General features: G+C 47.7%; 1 pseudogene; it reads right to left on the minus strand.

The window, feature by feature from the left end:
- Positions 1 to 11,240: 11,240 nt before the first annotated feature.
- Positions 11,241 to 12,741, minus strand: LOC139585443 (NAD(P)(+)--arginine ADP-ribosyltransferase 2-like; annotated as a pseudogene).
- Positions 12,742 to 13,543: the final 802 nt, after the last annotated feature.

The following is a 13,543-nucleotide window of genomic DNA, read 5'->3' on the forward strand; positions in this document are numbered from 1 at the left end:
ATTTTGTAACCTTTACATTTTATAACTTTATAAGATTTTTACTAATCATGAGGGGGGGGGGAAATGTGGAGAGCTAGGGACTTGCGTGCGGAAGATCTCGGGCTGTACGGGTAGATAAGAAGCTCCCCCTTACCCTGCAGTCTGACCTTTGCTCTGTACCCAGCCACACCCGGCCGGACATGAGCAGAGGGAAATGACACAGACTGCCCAAACCATAAATACCCCCTGAGACCCCTCAATAAACGCCATTTTGCTGTCCACCACATTGGTGTATGTAGCATTGGACCGAGTGACCCTGGGCCTTGGGTCACCGTGCTGGACCTCCGGAACCAGGTCGCTAGGCCATAACGGCAACAGTGCTCCTAACAGGTTACTCTTGGACTTTGGTAGTACAAAGAAGGAGGGTTGTATAATCCCTAAAGTACAGGATCCTTTCCATCTACGGGGCAGTTCACTGTAAGCTTTTTTTGCCCACAAATCCAATATATACCATTTGGGGCTTTCCATGGGTCATTTACACTCTCAGGTTTTTCCCAATACATTCTTAGGGTCTCCAGGGACTGGTAAGGGTTAGCTCCAGGACTTTTAGGCCAGCACAACTTTGTTTTGTTGTTCCATTCACAATTTTTCTCTTTATTTGAGCTCCAGTATCCAGCAGGAGGTGTTGGCTGCCAAGTTCTAGCATTATTGTTCTAATTCACAGCTAAAATAGACGTGCAGGGAGTATACCCTACCACTTCAGTATATTTTCTCCCCTCCTGGCTGATGCAAACTGTCCCAATTATTCGATGATTCAAAATCGATCCCTCAGGCCGCTTCAATGTTTTGGAAATTTGAGTATGGCTCCATTTTAGGAATTGCTCTGGAGCTAGACCCTCCCTTCTCCATGGCCACTTTTTGGCTGATTTTAATCCCCCACAAATCCAACAGTTAGATAACTAATTCTGTGGCAATTTCTTGCATTAGATCTACAAAAAGGTTCTTATTTGAAGTCAGAAAACCCCAATCACCATATTGCTGTTCTAACTGTTTGTATTTTTCACTCAATTTCTTTAGCCTTTCTTGTTCTGCCCATTTCTTTTTTGCTGCTGATTCTTGCTTTTGTAATTTTTGAGTCATTTGTTTTATTTTACTCTCTGGGTCTCTTCCTTCTCTGTCTCTTGCTAAACAAAAGAATTTGGCACATCGCAGACAAATTCGTTCATCATCATCTTTAAGAAGGTTGGTTAACACGGGCCCATCCTTGATAGAAACCTTCAGTCCATGTTTTAAATTTTCTCCAACCCAGTACAATTTTCCACCCATAGTGCACATCTTTAATTGGTTATGGTCATAGCCCACTTCACTAACATGGGAATGTGCCATGAACATTGATTCCATTTTTCCCCCGAACCAGACAGGGTGATTGCATTTGTCACAGACAGCGGGAGCAATAGGCTCTGATCCTGCAGCTCGCTCGTGAATTCTGTGGAGTTCAGGAGTGAGGCTATGGTAGCTATATGCCTGGGAGGCAATGATCAATACAGTGAGAATAATCCTCAAGGGGTTTAACTCTCTACCTCTCTCAAGGCCCCTTGGGTTGCATCCAAGGGCCGAGATGTAGATCTTCTCGGTAGCAGAGTTTATACCTTAGGATTTAGTCACTGATATTTTCCATTTCATTTTTGCCTTTTGCCTCATGAGCCTTCAGATCTCTATTTATCGTGGTTGTGGTCCAATTCTTTTTAATTTAGGCCAATTGGCCCCTGAGTTCAGGGGATGTGCAACTACAATAGGGTTGGTGTATGTGCCTCCCCCTCTTCCAGCAATACTCGGCTTCCTGCCACTCTTTTGCTTTAATTTGATATTCGTCAGGTATCCAATTGCCCTTGTCACACTCTACTTTTTCTAATTTGGCCTTTGGTACTTCCTGCAAATCAATTCCTGCTCTTGTTCTGTGTACCCAGGTTCTCCACCCATCTTTATCTCCTGTTTTAATATATCCTTTCCTTACTGCAGCTCACAAAGTTTTATCAGTTTCTTTCTCTATTTCTTTCATAAAATTACAGCAGAGAGCATTAGGGATCTGTCCCCTTGGTAGGTTTGTATACCAAAATTCTTCACACTCTATACACTTAAAACAACCCCATGGATAACACTTACAGTTTGGAGTAGTACATTCTACCTCTCGTGAGTACAATTGGTTTTGCAGCTTAAGGTAGGAGCGTTTTTGTGACATACATCAGTCCCTTTTTAACTTGATTTTCAGTTCTCTGGGGGTAGATGCAATTCTCCACTGGGATTCAGCAGACGTTTCTGTCGGTGGTTCCGTCTCTGTCGGTGGTTCCGTCTCTGTTGGTGGTTCCACTGGTCCTTTGACCCGCGACACGTGGGTCCAACCTTTTTCCACAGTTCGGACAGCTCGATCAGTGGTCAGCAGAGTTAAATATGGACCTTCCCACCTAGGAGACAAACTCTCTTCCTTCCAGCTTTTAATCAGCACCCAGTCACCTGGTTTTATTTGATGTATGCTAAATCTGAGAGGGGCTGATTGAGCAATTACCCCTTTCTCCCTTAGTTCTAGGACATGTTGTCCCATCTTCTGGATGTATTTTTGAATAGTCATATCGGCTATGACTACTGATGTTTGGGGTACTTCCTGGGAATAAGGCATTCCATAAAGCATCTCATATGCAGAAAGTCCTGTATCTGCATTTGGAAATGTCCTTATATTAAGCAATGCTAAAGGTAAACATTTTACCCATGACATTTGGGTCTCAATCATTAATTTTGTTAACTGCTGTTTTATTGTTTGGTTCATTCTTTCTACCCTCCCAGAGCTCTGGGGGTGCCAAGGGCTGTGATATTCCCAGGAAATCCCCATGGCTTGTGTTACTCCTTTTATGATGCTGGAAGTAAAGTGGGAGCCCTGATCAGAATCAATAGCCCCGATAACACCAAACCGAGGAATGATTTGTTCCAACAATATTTTAACCACAAACTTCGCTGTGGCTTGGGCAGCTGGGTAGGCCTCCCCTCAATGAGTTAGTTGATCTACTAATACTAACAAGTATTTCCATCTGCTCACTTTTGGTAATTCAGTATAATCCACCTGAACCCTTTCAAATGGTCGGTAGGCTATTTTCCTACCACCGGTTGGAGCTTGTCTCATTACCTTTTTGTTAACCTTTTGACATGTCAAAACCCCTGTGTTATTTGTTTCGCTATTTCAAAAATTCCAATACATCCATAATATTTTAAAAATGATCACATAAGGCTCTTGTTCCCCAATGAGTACGTTGGTGTAACTGGCTTAGAATCCTTCTAGCATAAGCTTTAGGTAAAATCTCTCTCCCATCTGGCAGTACCCATTTTCCCAGCTCTTTCTTAGCTTCTAATCTTTTTATAGCTTCCTCCTCTTGAGTACTATAACTTTTTGACAGCTCCTCTTGAATTTCTGCTATAGTGTTCAGCTGGATAGTTTCTTTTAATTTACAGGCTGCATCCTTAGCAGCTTGGTCAGCTGTGTTGTTTCCTCTTGCTAAGTAGCTTGACCCTCGTTGATGACCTCTTACATGTACTACAGCTATTCTCTTAGGCCCTTTCAGGGCTTCAAGCACTCTGATTATTAACTCCTGATGGATCAGTTTCTTCCCTTGAGTGTTTATCAAACCTCTTTCCATCCAGATTTTTCCAAATGTGTGTACAATTCCAAAAGCATATTTTGAGTCAGTGTAAATAGTCCCCACCTTATCTTTTAAAAGTTCTAAAGCTTGGTATAAAGCAAATAATTCACAAGCCTGAGCTGACCAGCTAGCACTTATTTTTCCTCGTTCTATTACAGACAGATTTTCTCCTTCTACAATAGTGTATCCTGAATTTCTTTTCCCTTCTATCACCCTTGACGAACCATCGAAAAAATATTTTTCCCCACTAGATAGCTCTATCTCACTTTAATCTGGTCTCCCTTTTGTTTGTAATTCAATTCATTCCACACAGTTATGATCAAGCTCTTCAGCTGGCTCCCCATAGAGAAATTGAGAGGGGTTCTGAGCCGGAGTGACCTTAAGTTCCAGTTCAGGGGAATGTATCAAATAGCTTCATACTTTAAAATCCGGCTATCAGTGAGCCATTTCTCTGCTTTTTGATGCAATATGCTTCTGACATTGTGAGGGGTATATACTGCTAAGGGAGCTCCAAATGTAACTTTCTTTGCTTCCTCTACCAGAAGGGCTGTTGCTACTATAGCTTGTAAACATATTGGCCATCCCCAACAAGCAGGGTCCAGTAATTTTGAATAATACCCCACCGGCTTTTTGTCTCCTCCCCAGTCCTGGGTGAGCACTCCATAAGCAGTTTGCTCAGCAGTACTTACAAATAATTGAAAAGGTTTATCTAAGTTAGGTAGGCTGAGTACTGGGGCTTGAATTAGAGCATCTTTCAAATTCTTAAATTGTTTTTCATCCTCCTGGTTCCATTTCATTGTATTGACTGTTAGTTTTTCATACAAAAATTTCACCTTTTGACTATATCCATCTATCCATTGTCTACAATACCCCAGTAACCCTAGGAGTTGTCATACCTCCCTTTTGGTATTAGGTAAAGGTAGACTTAGTATTCCCGATATTCTCTCAGGATCCAATTTCTTTGTTCCTTTACTCAGCCAGTGACCTAGATATTTCACTTCCTCTTCAGCAAATTGGAACTTAGCGCTCGAAACCTTTAGGCCTTTCTTTCCCAAGAAATTCAACAGACTGATTGTTGCTTCTCTCACTTGCTCCTGATTCTCTCCTGCAATTAACAGATCATCTACGTATTGTACTAGTTTAGTTCCTTCTGGTCTTTCAAAATCCTGTAAAATTCTTTCTAAAGCCTGACCGAAAAGATTTGGGGATTCAGTAAAGCCCTGTGGAAGTACCGCCCACCTTAACTGTTGTTTTCTCCCTGTGTCTGGATCTTGCCACTCAAAGGCAAAATAGTCCCTGCATCCCTCCTCTAAGGGACAGGACCAAAAGGCATCTTTCAAATCCACTGCACTATACCAGGTATAGTCAGAGGAAACCTGACTTAGTAATGTATACGGGTTAGCTACCACAGGAAACCTTGTGGCTGTTGGTTGATTAACAGCCCTTAGGTCTTGGACTAGACGGGAGCTGCCGTCACTTTTCTTCACAGGGATTATGGGGGTATTGGGGGGTGACAGACATTCTTCTAACTTGCCCTGCTTTAAGAGTTCTTCAATCACTGGCTCCAGCCCTCGCCTGCCATCTTGTGGAATAGGGTATTATCTCACTCTTATAGGAAACTCAGGGTTTACAATGATGATTTTTAAGGGCTCTATATCCAATTTAATGATCTGCCCAGGAGTGGACCAGACACCAGGACATATTTTACTCTCATCCTGCTCTGTCAATTTGTACAGCTGTACCGTTAGTTGATCATTTTGGGGTTGGATGCCAATTTTTAACGAAAGAATCAGGTCTCTCCCCAAAAGATTGCATTCTGCTTCTGAAACTAGTAATAGATCACTGATATCCACTTTTCCCTTTGCTTCAATTAATACTTGTTCAATAATGGGAACCTCAAAGGCCTCTCCCCTTTTGCTCCAAATACTTGAGCTGTTTTCCTGCTGATTTTGCATCCTTTTGGTAATCTTTGCACTGTTGACCTTTCAGCACCTGTATCTACTAAAAAGGTGAATTCTTCACCTTCGGGACCCATTCTTAATTTTATCAAGGGCTCTTGCAGTGGTCTGGTCCCTAATAAATAGAGTCCCTGACACCATTAATCCAGGTCAAACAGTTTTTGATCTGCCTCCCGTTTCTTGCAAAACCTTTTAACATGCCCTTCCTTACCACAGTAAAAGCAGGTAGGTTTTTTAGAACCTTCACCTGTTACTTTTCTCATGGTTTTTTAGCATTCCCTGAAGATGCACCACCGTTCTGTACCTCCTTTACCGCAGCCACAAAGACCTCAGCTTTGGCTTTGGCCTTTTCTTCATCTCTGCGAATATAAATTCTCTGTGCTTCCCTTAACAATTCTTGCAAACCTCTCTCTTGCCAACCGTCTAACTTTTCGAGTTTCCTTCTTATATCCTCCCAGGACTTCGCCACAAACTGAGTTTTGATTAATGCTTCCCCCACTGCTGTATCAGGATCTAATCCCAAATACATTAGTATATTCTTCCTTATCCTTTCTAACCAATCTATGGGTGACTCATCTTTCCCCTGACGTTCATTCAGGGCCTTGCTAATATTTTGCCTTCTGGGGACTGCTTCTCGGATTCCCTGAATAATTATATTCCTGAGATCCCCCATATTCTGCCTGTCCTGGTCATTGTTATGGTCCCAGTTAGGGGCTGCCAGGGGCCATTTCATTTCTCCTAAAGGTCCCTGCTGGTGGTCCCTATCCCAAATTCTCATGCCGGCCTGCCTTATCAGCTGCCTCTCCTCTGCTGTAAGTAAAATACCTAAAACTGACTGAATCTCCATCCAGGTGTAAATACTGGGTCCTAGAAACTGATCTAACCTTTCAGACACCCCCAGGGGATCTTCAAGTAACCTTCCCATTTCTTTTTTAAAAGCCCTTACATCCTCGGTGTTCAGGGGTGCTGACACATACCCCATGACTGGTCTCCCTTGATTTCCTACTAATGGTACTTCCCTCAGTGGGTACAGCTTCCCCCCCCTTCCCTTCTTCATTGCTATCCCCACTGCTTTCTGCTTGTGCCCTTTCCGGGTTTCTTGTTCTGTGTGCTGGTGGTGAATCAAGTACCGGGAGCGGAGCCACCGGGGCTTGTGGCAATGGAAGCAGAGCCACTGGGGCTTGTGGCAGCGGAAGTGGAGCCACCGGTGCTTGTGGCAATGGGAGCGGAGCCACCCCGGCTTGTGGCAGCAGCAGTGGAACCACCGGTGATTGTGGCAATGGGAGCGGAGCCACTGGGGCTTGTGGCAAAGGGGGTGCTGGAATGGGTGCAAAGGGTGCCGGGTTAGGTGCTGGATGAGGCACCTCTGCCAGTGCAGCTGGCTGTGGTAGATAAGGGGGGGAAGGTTATCTAAGGGGTCCCATTGATCCCTTTTCTTTTAGGTTTTTAATGCATACAGAGGAGTAGGCCGGGACCCATGCCATAAAGCAGCATAATCGCTTTCTTCTTGGTTAATAGGGTCCTTTTTATTTACATAGGCATTCAAGGCCTTACAGATCCACCCTTCAGATGACCCATACATTGGCCAGTATAAATTATCAGGTTGTATCATTTCCTTAGTCCATTCTACCATACAATATTGTATCATTTTCTCTTTACTTTTTCCTCTCCTGGATTCACATTTGTCCCACAATTTTAACATTACCCCAAGGGGACTGTCCTGGGGTACATCTGGCAAAATGCTCCCTCTTTTTCCAGTACTTTCAGTACCTTTATTTTCCTGCTGGTTTATACCAGCTCCTGGGTATTTGCTCTGGCATTGACCCATTTTTCCACCAAACGGGTGTACCCTCACTCGCTCTGACCTCACTCCTTCAGACCTTAGTCCTTTCTTGTCAGGAATTTCCTTAATAACAAGTCCCTTCTAATGCCTCCTGCCTCTGATTCTCTACCGGGAAAAGAAAACAAATTCCGCTCCGTAACTATTATCTTCTCTCACCACCCCCAACCTTTTACATACAGAGAATCCTTTTCCACACACTTTGTTCTTTCACCTGCCGCACCCCTCGCAGGGTAGCGAAACCGAGGTTAGAAGAACTCCACTCTCGTGTTGTGACTAGGTCATGTCTCATACACACACCATTCACACTCTCACACACCTACAACCACCCGTTCTCATCCCACCAAACCAAGCGATACTCACAGCCTCCTTTTCTCACCTGGGTCTTCATGCACGAGTTTTTACAGGTGAATTTACTGCAGTCTACTCCGGGAGCTCAAAATTTATTGCTCATAATTTACCTTATGGATTTCCTCTTCCCTGAGAGATTCCCCTGTCACTCAGGGCCACCGGAGGCAGAAGCCTCCAAGGTGGGGCGCCTGCCCGAGATCAGGAGTCTCCCTCAATGGATTTGGAAATTCCTGGCCAACGTACCAAATCTCTTATGAATAAGAAGCTTGACTAGGCCAAAATTCAAGCAGCAATCAATTTATTATTTAATATGGTAAAGTATGAGCAATACAGCGCTGGGTACAGTGGGGAAAGTTTTCCCTCCAACTGCACACCAATAATTGATGGTTACAGGTATTTCTAGGGGTACTCATCAGGTTTTTTGTAACAGTTTCTATTTCAAATGTTTACTCATCAGCAATTTTTATTCCAAATTATTACATCACAATTCTATACACTATTGGGATTTTAATTTCTCAGGATGCATTTTCAAAGGAGTATCCCCAGATGGTGATGGTCCAATTTCCGAAAGAAGAAAGATGAATCCCATCTGGTGGAGTCCCAGCTCCCCATGTGTCCACCTTTTAATTGCAGAGGCTATCAATCTAACAACAGTGATGTCCAGCTTCCCTTTGGTCGAAACCATAAATCCTTGAGGTGATGTTCATCTTCCTTTCTCAAACTGTTTTTCTCTGCTTCAATACGGCATGAGATAAGCATATTTCCTATATATATATTCCAAAGCTACAGTTTCAAGGATGCAAGTAATATTCTAAAATTATACTTCAAAAGGTTATTATTGCAGAGCTTTTTATGGATTAAATGCAAGCAAAAAAGCAACATCCTTAACACCTTAATTCCAATGCTCCTAAATCAACTAGGGTTAATTGCAAACAAAAGATAGGTTCAAAGGCCTTTTCCATGCTTTATTTTCATCAGTTATTATTAGAATTCGCAACTTTCCCATTGTCGATGTCCACACATTTCACATTCGCAAGTACACACTTCGCCTGTTTGTACCTGACACGAAACACAGCTTTGCATCTCACAGTGGCCACTGGGATCCTCTGAGCCACGAGACCACCACGGCCTCCAAGGTCACTGCAGCCACCCCGATCACCAAGACCACCATGACCCAACGAGGCCACCAAGGCTACCAAGGCCACCACTGCCACTCTGGCCACCTTGGCAGCTATTGCCACCATGAGGTCACTGTGGCCACCATTGTCACTGTGGCACTGCAGCCACCACAGCTACTGTGGCCACCATGGTCACAGAAGCCACCAAGGCCACTGTGGCCACCATGATCACCTAGAATCCCTCAGCTACGAAGTTACAACAGCCACCATGGCTACCAACACCATTTTACAATGCAATTGTATTTAAAAAATCAATCAAAACAATTCTATTAAGTATATCTGTCAAAGCCAACAAAAAGTGACAATTCCTAAGCAGAGCTCAATGTCACTCACCACACCAACACTCGTGGGAATGTCTCTTTCTCTCAGCCTCGAGGAGGATCCTTGGGGAGCATCCCCTTCCTGAGGGAGGAAACACACACAGTTCATTTTAAGCAGGAATATGGGAGAGGAATCTCTGTCTAAGAGGGGACTGGACATTCCCACGGTCACATGAGGCCCAGTTCTGGTGCTTCACCCTTAGTTGTCAATTCTGCATTGGTGATTTGGGCTGGTTTTAACTCAATTCAGCACCAAAAGCAGCAGCAGACCCCTCTCAATGCAGCCCCGATGGCCACAAATGGGGCATTGTCCCTTGACCACATTCCAGGCAGAGCATCCTAACACATCCTGCTGTTCAGGGGGACCTTAAAGGCTGGAAACTGGGAAGTTCAAGACGGCAAGGGCAGATCCTGTCCTTGGGGAGGGACAGTCCCCAGTGCCAGTCCCAGCTGGGGTTAACCTGCTGGAGCAGCTGTGGAGAAGGACCTGGAGGTGCTGGTAGGTGACCAGTGGAGCTGCCTGTGTGGCCTGGGGCCAGGAGGGACCCAGGGGATGTTGTAAAGACTTGGGCCAAGAGGTCAGGGTCGCTTCATCCCAAACCATTGCAGAGCCCCCGGGGCCGGGATGGGGCGGGGCGGGCGCTCGGCAGCGCCAGCAGCTCGTGCTGCCGCCTGCTGTTGGCACCCGGAACTGCAGCTGGGAGCGGCGCATGCACAGTGCCGCTGATTTCCTGTGCTCGCTGCTGCCCTCCGGACAATTCCTGAACTGCAACTGCACGGTGAGTTCCAGGAGATGTGCAAGTAAAAAAGGAAAATCCCTGCTTTGAAAGAAAAAAGAGTTTCCTGAGGAAAACATCAGGGTTTTTTTTTTTTTAATAAATAAATGGATGGTGTTACCTCTGTCCACATTTCTCTATTTTATTTTTCATCCTTCTTCATTCTGTTTGTTTTTATTTGTTTATTCCCAATGCTTCTTCTGAAGTGTTACCACAAATCAGAAACTTTGGAACAGGCTCCAAACTAATTATTCATCCTTTTTAAATTGCATTGAGCAGCTCCCGCAAGTTTTCTCAGCCCTTCCTGGTGCTCTAGACCCTTCCTGGTTCTCCATCCCTTCCCTGGACATGCTCCAGCCCCTCCAGGTCCTTTCTGAGCGTCTGCAGTGAAAAAGGGAGGAACGTTTCTCCAGCACCTCTTTGAAGATCGAAGTTTGAAAAATAAAGCTTTGAGTTGCCTCAAATGAAAACTCCAGGAACTGCTTTATTTTAGGAAATGAGGTGCTCTGCAGGAGAGGTATTAAAGGAGCTGCAGTGGATATATCAGGTGAGCCAGCAGCAAATTTTGGTAAGATTTTAATATACCAGGCAAGCAAGGATCAAATTTCTGATAAACATTTGATATGCCAGGCGAGCAAGGATCAAGTTTTTGATACACATTTTATACCCCAGGTGAGCAAGCAGCAATTTATTGCTACATCAGGCGAGGCAGCCAAGGAGCGTCAGCAGGTGGCCGTGGCATTGCCATTCCCAAACCCCTCTGTAGGGAAGTGCCCAAGTGGCCCCAGGCACTGCCCAATCTCTGCTGTCCTTTGCTGTCCTGGCTGTTCCAGTCCCCCCATGCTAGTCCTGATGCCCTGGCATTGCTCCCTCGCTGGGCAGCTCTTGGAGGGACTTCCCCTGGATGGGCGCCTTGTTACAGTGACCATGGTGGCCACAGTGGCTGTGGTGGCCACAGTGACCTTGGTCACCTTGGTAACCACGGTGTCAACGGTGACCTCAGTAGTTACGGTGACCGTGGTAGCCATAGCGGCCACAGTGACATCATGGGTCACTGTGAGCACAATGACCATGCTGACCATGGTGGTTCTAATGCCCAGAGTGGCCAGACTGGTCATAGATGCCAAAGTGGCCACAGTGGCCAAGAGTGGCAATAATAGCCACAGTGGTCACAGGGGACAAAGTGACCATAGTGGCCATAATGGCCTTGGTAGCCTTGGTGCCCTCATTTCCCTGGGGGTCTTGGTGGCCTTCATGCTCATGGTGACCACAGTGGCCCCCAGGACCACCGTGACCTTGGTGGCCTCATGGCTCAGAGGGTTCCAATGGCCACTGCCATGGCCACGGTGGCCAGGAGAAGCCCCCCAAGCTGGGGGAATTTCCTGGGGAGGCTCCCACCTGTGGAGACAAAGAGAGGGGTCAGGAGGGCCATGGGGGGAGGGACAGGGGTGATGGGGGGTCCTGGGAGTGTGGGATGTCAGAGGGGGCCATAATGAGGCCCCTTTCCCCTGTGCCCAACCATGGGTGGCCTTGTCCTCCCCACCCCTGTGGGTGTCCCCAGCACTGGATGTCCCTGTCCCCCTCACCTGGCACTGGGTGTCCCCATCCCCTGTGCCCAGCAGTGGCTGTCCCTGTCCTTGTCCCCAGCTCTGGGTGTCCTGCCTCCCACCCACAGTGGGTGTCCCTGTCCCCTCTGTGGGCCATGGGCATCCCGAGCACTGTGGGTCCTTGTCCCCAACCCTCACTGAGTGTCCCCATCCCCCCTGGTTGTTCCCATGATGTCACCTCGCAGCCACTCGCAGTTGTAGTTGCTGAAGTTCCCGGTGGAGCGAAGCTCAATCTGCACCTTCTTCCTTTCCCTGGTGACTTTGGTGACCTCAAAGGTCTCAAAGGGTGGGATCAGCACCTCCTTCTCGCTTGGATTGAAGGAGAATTTCTGGATGTCTGCTCCATGGCAGGTGTGCACCTCAAACATCGTGATGTTCCATTAACCCTGGGCCACCGTTTTGTCCAGCGACGACGAAGCGAATTGACCAAAGCGGACTTTATCACCAGCTGTCACATTGAACTGGACTGTCCTCACCCCACGGAACACAGCTGGACACTCATCAGGGCGTCTCAGCTTCTGGAGGGCCTGGGTCAGCAGGAAATGCAGCGTTTTGAAGCGGAAGTTGTCCCGGTATTCCTGGCGGGAGCGCCCGGCCTGGCGCACGGCCGGGTTGAGCTGCTTGTGCACGTCCGGCATCGTGTAGGCCATGAGGGCGATGGCCTGGGCTGGGGACAGAGGGGATGAAGAGGAGCCCCGCTTCTGCCACTCGGCCGTGGCCTTCACCCAGGCCTGGGAAAACTCCTTGTTCTCCTGGAACTCGGAAATGTTGAGGGCCGGCAAGGCCTCAGTCATGGCAGGGCCACAGTTGAGGTACTGGTCATCAAAGGAGTTCTGGGCCATGTCCAGGGGCACCACCTTGATGGCCGCAGTGGCCACGGTCATTGCCAGCAGTGCCAGGGTCTGAGCCAAGGGGGCCATGGAGAGGAGAGGCCACAGTGGCCAGTGTGGGACACTGGGGGTCACAGAGGGGACACAGAGGACAGACTGTGTGACACAAGGAGGACACTGGGGGACAGCAGGGGACGCTGAGGGGGCACTGATGGACACCAGGGGACACTGATGGGACACAGGGGACACTGAGGGACATGGTGGGACATAGGGAGGCTTCCCTGGGGAGGGGCTGGAAAGAGAGAGTGGGGTCAGCCCAGGGAGGGGAGGCAGCCCTGGCCAGGAGACCCCTGGACATGTCCTGGGACCCTGATCCCAAATCCTGGGATCACTCCTCGATGCTCCAGTGTCCTCCAGTCCTCCCAGAGACCCTAATTATGCTCCCACAGTTTTGAGTCATTCCCCTGGGGTCCCCTCAGCCCCCCCAGGACCCCAACCCAAATCTGGGATCACTCCCTGACACCCTGTGTGTCCCTCTCAGCCCACCCCTAGACCACAATCCCATTCCCAGTCTGGAGTCCCCTTTGGGGTTGTTGGAAATGAAACACCCCAGGACCCCAACCCAAATGCAGGGATCACCCCCTGCCCCCTGCAGTGTCCTCCAGCCCTCCCATGGCCCAGTCACACCCCCAGTTCCCCCCTGCTGCACCCCAGAGCCCTGTGGACCCCAGTCCCATGTCCCCCAGTGTCCCCCAGCATCCCCCAGGATTCCAAACCCACATCACTTTCACCCCCAGGGTCCCCCCAGTATCCCCCAGGGCCCCAGTCCCGATGTCAAGGTCCCCTCTCCCCTCCTCCAAGTGTCCCCAGAGTCCCCCCAGCCCCGATACCAAAATCAGCCGGAGTGAACTCCCTGATGGAACTGGAGGTATCAGAAAGCCGGAATTCTTTATCAGCTCAGACTCACAGAGGATCTCTCCTGGTCCTGTAGCTCAGGGGGGACTTTGCCATGGGGTAT

Source organism: Agelaius tricolor, unplaced genomic scaffold (genome assembly GCF_023055355.1).
Source record: "Agelaius tricolor isolate 1412-34295 unplaced genomic scaffold, bAgeTri1.0.p SCAF_78, whole genome shotgun sequence".
In the NCBI taxonomy this organism is placed as follows: Eukaryota; Metazoa; Chordata; class Aves; order Passeriformes; family Icteridae; genus Agelaius; species Agelaius tricolor.